The 6198-nt window shown below is 44.1% G+C and overlaps 1 protein-coding gene across 8 annotated transcripts in view; it reads left to right on the top strand.

Annotated features, from left to right (window-relative positions):
• Positions 1-2663: 2663 nt before the first annotated feature.
• Gapvd1 (GTPase activating protein and VPS9 domains 1) overlaps positions 2664-6198 on the top strand; it is an 80307-nt gene continuing 76772 nt past the window's right edge. For 7 of the 8 annotated variants that reach the window (XM_052182264.1, XM_052182262.1, XM_052182263.1 and 4 more), the window contains exon 1: positions 2664-2762. The gene's annotated coding sequence lies outside the window, so the exon portion shown is untranslated. The remainder of the gene's footprint in view (positions 2763-6198) is intronic. The other variant, XM_052182260.1, reaches the window with a different exon arrangement.

The raw sequence follows: 6198 nt of genomic DNA, 5'->3' as shown, positions 1-6198 counted from the left end.
ATTCTTGAAACAGAGCCTCAGATATCCCATGCTGGCTTTGAACTCTCCATTTTCCTGTTTCCATGTTCCAAATGCTGCCATTACAGGTGTAAACCACGGCACCCAAACAATAGTAAGGAAAAAAAAAATCACCATGACAAATTCTAGAAAGAGCATAGTTGCTGTCCCCACAGAGCAGCACTATTTACTAAATTCTGATCATTTTTCCAAATTTATTAATTTTGACTGTATTTTGCCTTCCCACATGTAAAGTGTGTTGAGTGTAATAGCTACTCCACAGCCTACTATAACAAGAATCATTGTGGTAGCAATCCAGGGTTCTGGTAAGAATGTTACAGTCCTTAGGAATGTTGACTGGGAAGATTGAAAGCTGTCTGTCTAACTCAGGCACTCCTTTTGTAGGTGACAGAACCTGCTCAGGCCGGTGAACTGAAGTTCCTGTTCTCATTCCTACAAGCACAATCTACTTCCTTCAAAACTCTTAGTCCTTTAGAACCCTTCTCTTTCTTTTTATTTATGTATTTACCCACTTGTTCACACAGTCACACAATTTATTTGCTTGCTCTTTTTTATGTGGGGGAGGGCAAGTTTTTGTCACTGTGGTGGTCAGAAGACACTGCAGGAGTCATTTTCTCCTTCCTGGTGTTTGGGATCAAACTCTTGCGGTTCCATTTGGTGGCGAATGCCTTTACCTGAAGTTCCTTTTGTGTCTTCGAAAGCCTTTCTTCTACCTTCTTCTTTTGTGCTCTGGAGCCTTTGAACACAATCTTCTGTTCAGTCTGGAATTTCCCTTGTGCAACCTACAAATTTTATATCCTCACCCCCTCTTTTTCTGGATTTTTATTTATTTATTTATTTTTGTTTTTTGAGACTGGGTTTCTCTGTGTAGCCCTAGCTGTCCTGGAACTCACTCTGTAGACCAGGCTGGCCTCAAACTCAGAAATCCATCTTTCTCTGCCTCCCAAGTGCTGGTATGTGCCACCACTGCCTGGCTCTTTTTCTTTTTTTAGACAAGGTTTCTCTGTGTAGCACTGTCCTGGAACTCGCTCTGTAGACTAGCCTTGACATCTACCAGTCTCTGCCTCTTGAGTGCTGGGATCTTGATTCATCTCCTACCTTGAAATCCAGTCACAGCCAAATCTCTTATTCTTTTCTTTCTTTCTTCTTTCTTCTCTTCTTTGGCCTTTTGAGACAGAGGCTCTGTATAACCCTGGTTATCCTGGAACTCAGAGATTGGTCTGATTCTGCCTTCCAACTGCTGGGATTAAAGTCATAGGCCACAAAACTCAGCCTAGGTCTTGATTTCTTAATTCAATATGGTCTCTTTCTCTGGAATCTTAGAGCACTTTGTATTTCTTCATAGCACTTTGTAATTTAGTTTATTGTTACAATCCTCAATCTTTGGGAGTTACTCTCTACTTTAGATTGTAAATTGTATCCACTTGCTTTTTCATCCTGTTGGTGTTTTGTACAATGTAACAGACCCGACTGATAATCTTTAATTGAACTCACTTTCAGACTCTATTGAATGGGAATTTGATACCAAAGACATTTTACTAGCTACCCACAATGCTATTGTAACAAAGTAGCAAATAGGAAGCAAATTCTGACAAAAGAATTTCCTTTTTGAGGCTGGGTCTCAAAAAATAGCTCCGGCTGGTCTAGACATCCTGTGTAGCTCAGGCTGGTTTAAACTTTTGTCTCATTCTGAGACTTTTGCCTCAGCCTCCCAAAGGTTTAGAATATAGTTAAATTCTGATGATTTTTAAAGAGATGCATGGAAGAGGGGTGGAAAGCTGTCTGAGATCTGATTTATGTTTGAATAGTTGGGAAGACGAGTTTTCACTCCCCCCCACCCATTGGGGGCAGAGCAGGAGACTCCTGATGTTGGAGGATATATTCATTGTCTTCAATGTTTTAAAGGGCTGTCAAGTGGGAAACGATTCTTCTTGCTTCCAGGCAGTATAACTACCAGCAAAGGGAGGAAAGACAAGGGAAGCAGATTTCAGCTTTCTAACATTTAGAGCTGTCCAACAGAGAGGAGCTGGCTGCACTTCTTAGAGGTAGTGAGCTGATACTGGAACTTCCGAAACAGAAGTGAGCTGGGGAGGCCATCTGGCTGACTGTGCAGGAGGATATTCCTGCTTGGGTGGGAGCTGCGCCGATGACCCTTAAGGTAGGTTCTAACTCTAAGGTTTCTATGACTTCTGTTAACTTGACGTGTCATTAGTCTTTTTTTTTTTTTTTTAATTAAAACCAAAACCGACCTAAATCTATTTAATGTAACTGTGTGGTTTACAATAAAAATCGACAAAACGAGAAGTGGGAAATTATATTTATTAGCTAAAAATCAAGATACTGTCCAATTGGCATAGTTTTTAAATGAAAGAGAGTGAGAGCGAAAGAGGTCATTGAATGATGTTCCGAGCAAGTGAGGAGTGTCTTTTTTTTTCCATGCGTCTTCTCCAGTCCCAGATACATGGAGACGTGAGGGCCGGGGATCGGCGGACAGGTCCCGGCAAGGCGGTTCGCGACCCAGAGCGGAAGGACGGCCTCAGTCGGACCACCGATCCCAGGGGCCCCCGCGGCGCCGCGCACGCGCACTGGTGAGGGGGCAGCGCCGCCGCAGGAGGCTGGGAAACCGACTGGCGATCTGTGGCGGCGGCTGGGCGGCGGTGGCAGTTCGCAGCGAGGGCGACGGCTCCGAGGCCGAGTGGCCGTCCGGCGAGGACCTGGGCGCCGTCCTCCGCATGACCTCACCGGTGAGTGCGCGTCCCCGGCCGGCCCGCGCCGCGTGCCCTGTCGTCTGGCCTAGCACCGCAGCCCGCGCCTGACGGCCGCCCCGCCCCGATCCCCGGGCCCCGGGCCTGCCCCGCGCCGGGCGACGCTCGGGTGGGAAGCCGCGCGGCCGGGCCCCGCGAGATGGGTGGCGGTGTGCGGGTCCCGGCCGCCGGCCTGAGGCGGCGGGGACACACGGCGCATGGGGGATGGGGTGGGAGCTCGACGCGGCGGGAAGGGGCGCAGTAGCGCGGGTCTCCTCTGTGGGCGCCCGGGGCAGGTGGGCAGCTGAGCTCCGGAGGTCAGGAGCGGACCGAATGGCTTGGGAGCGCCGCCAGGGACGCGCCGGACGCTCGGGCTGGGGACTCCGTGCACCGGCAAACGCGCGCCGGGCTTGGCGTCTGTGCACTTGCTGGTGGTGGTCTTGAAGTGTCCGTTCTGTCCATCTCTCTTCGTTCAATGTCGCCTTTTATTGACGGACGGAATTGTCACGGGTGCTGGCTGGGCAGACCTCAGAAACGAGCGGGATTCAATGCATGATTCTAAATAAAGTGAATAAGGTGAAGTGTCAGATGAGCGGTAGGAACGACGAGGACTCTTTTTTTTTTTTTTAACGTTAAAGTTCAATTAAATTACGCTTAATAAGATGAAAATTTTGAGTTTGAGCAAAAAGGATGAGGGCTGGGAAGTAGAGCTCCCAACGCGGGGTTCCTCGTTGGATTGAATGTAGATAGAATGTAACTGGTCCTTTAGCAAGAATGAGGGTAAAATTACATCTTTATTTACAAATCAGTAATTGAAACTGACTTTTTGCCTTTAGTTATTAAAACAGGTACCAAACCACAATAGTATCAGCAATCTCTGTGAGTTTGCCATCAATAGAAATTACAGATATTTTTGTGTCATGTTTACAGTTGGAGCCTTCCCAAAATATCGTTTGTTTATTGATGGATTTCTTTGAGTTAGTGAGTTTCTGTTATATCTAAGATAGAGCTATACATGTCAGGTTTTCATTTTATAATATGTCAGTATAATAGGTTTCCTTTGTACTGATAGGAGTTTTGCTTTTAAAAGCAATTTGAGAAGGTGACCATAAACTTCCCTAAACTATCCATGGCACTGAATGATTAAGAATTCCTGAAATAAAGATAAGCTTTGGAGGGGACTTAACAGTACCCAAATTTTGTCATTCAGTAAGAAAAAAGAGAGGGGGAAAAAAGAAAAGAAAAGCAGACAGAATAAGACTATATACATGCAAAAGAATTTTATAATCAAGGACTGCATAGCCCTGTTTACCTAAAATTGTGTATGTACACCAGGCTGGCTTCAAATGTGCTGTGTGGTCCTTCTACCTCTGTCTTTCAAGTGCTGGGGATATAAGTGTAAGCCCTGCTCTTTAAAAAATTAATACACACACACATACACACATACACACACACACACACACATGTGTGTGTGTGTGTATGTGTGTATGTGTGTGTGTATTTATATATGTATATATGTGTGTACATATATGAATACACATATATGTACACACATAAACATTTATGTGTATGTGTATATATACATATATGTGTTTGTGTTGTGTGTACATATATATGAATGATACCAGTGTAGTTTTGAAAGATAGACCAGACCATAGATATTTCATCTAGTGTACTGGGGAATCAGCAAAATACTGTACAGAAGAAGAGGAAGTGAGTGTTTTGGCCTTTTGATTTTTGTGCTGAGGCATCACACACTTTCAAGCTCCTGAAGTTTGTGAAAATAAATTTTAGTATTTGCTAATTTTTTCTCTTCCCTTGTGTTTGTGTGTTGTATGGGCATGTAAATGTTCCATGTGTTTACATGTGTTTGCATGTGTTTTTGGAAGCCAGAGTTTCATGTTGAATGTCTTCCTGTCTCTCCATCTTAGTTTTTGAGACAAGATCTCCTACTGGCTTGCCAGCAAGCCCCAAGGTCCTACTGTCTTTGATTCCCAGTCCAGGCATTGCAGGCACTGGCTATGGTAGTGGCTTTTTACATAGGAGCTGGGAATCTAAACTCAGGTTCTCATGCATGTGTGGGAAGCACTGCACCAACTGGGCCGTTTTCCCTGCCCTCCTCCTCCTCAGAACCTATAGCTTTGTACATGCTGTAAAAGAGTAGGCAAGCACACTACGAGTTGTGCCGCCAGCCCATGGTGGTTTTCTTAAGATCATAAGGGTGATGAAAGTTTTAAATAGGAAGAGATTCTTACGTTTTTTCTAAGTGAAAAGTATCAGGCTCAACTATAGTATGTCTTTGGTTGTTATTTTTTCATATATGAAAGAAACCCCATACAATTATATAGAGTCGAGAAGCTGGTAAATTGTTTTCTTTAAATTTCAAGTTCTTCGGGTTCTGGCACTCTCCGGGTGGTACCTGCTCAGGGGCACAGGCATTCTGGACAGGTGTACTATTATGGAGCTGTCTTTTCACACAGCTCTGTAGGTTTTTTTTGGGTTTTTTTTGTTTTTGTTTTTTTTTTTCATTTTGAGATAGGATCTCACAAAGTTGCCAAGGTTAGTAGGGAACTCGCTATGTAACCCAGATGGCCCTCAAAGTGGCAAATCTTTGTCCCCTACTCCTTTGTTTTCTTTATGCCATGTATCCATCTGCTGTTGTTATTTATATATTTATTGAAAATTATATTTTTTTCCCTTCCTTCCCACTTGTTTTTGTTTTTTTGAGATAGGGTTTCTTTGTGTAGCCCTGACTGTCCTGGAACTCATGCCTGCCTCTGCCTCCCGAGTACTGGATTCAAAGACATGCAGCACTACTGCCCAGCATTCTCTTTCCTTTCCTAAAGACTAAAACAGGACTGATGTAGCTTGGTGTCCGTAGAGCAGTTGCCTAGTGTGTGTGAGGCTTGCAATTTAATCGTAGTCCTATGCAGGCACTTGTGCGTGAGGAAGAACTGCCTTGGTGTTAACAGTTCTGGAGAGTTGAGAACAAGTGTTATGTTGCTCTACAGCTTTTCTCTTCCCCATTGTCTGATGCTGGATGGAAATTTAAAAATCTGTAACTTAAATCACTTCCCCATTCCTTCCCTCCCCTCTGGATGTGGTTCTAGCACTTAGGAGGCAGAGACTGGTAGATCTTTTTGAGTTCAAGGCCAGTCTGATCTTCGTGATGAGGTCCAGGCTAGCTAGAACTATAAAGTAAGTCTCTGTCAAAACAAAAAAATAAAACAGCAAAAAGTAAAAAATATTTCCTTGTTTTGTTATCTGTTATTATTTACTTGTTTATTTTGCAGTGTTAGGGCTCAGACTCTAGCCATAGCCTGTGGGGCACATGCTTTACTGTGGAACTGGACCCCTGCAGCCAGTCACATTTACAGCACAATGACAAAGGAATTACTTGGTTCCCAAATGCCACATTCTTGCTTTTTTATTTTCT

Source organism: Apodemus sylvaticus, chromosome 5 (genome assembly GCF_947179515.1).
Source record: "Apodemus sylvaticus chromosome 5, mApoSyl1.1, whole genome shotgun sequence".
NCBI classification, from domain to species: domain Eukaryota; kingdom Metazoa; phylum Chordata; class Mammalia; order Rodentia; family Muridae; genus Apodemus; species Apodemus sylvaticus.
Note: the sequence above shows the minus strand (reverse complement) of the source record. Positions and strands in the feature narration are given on the sequence as shown.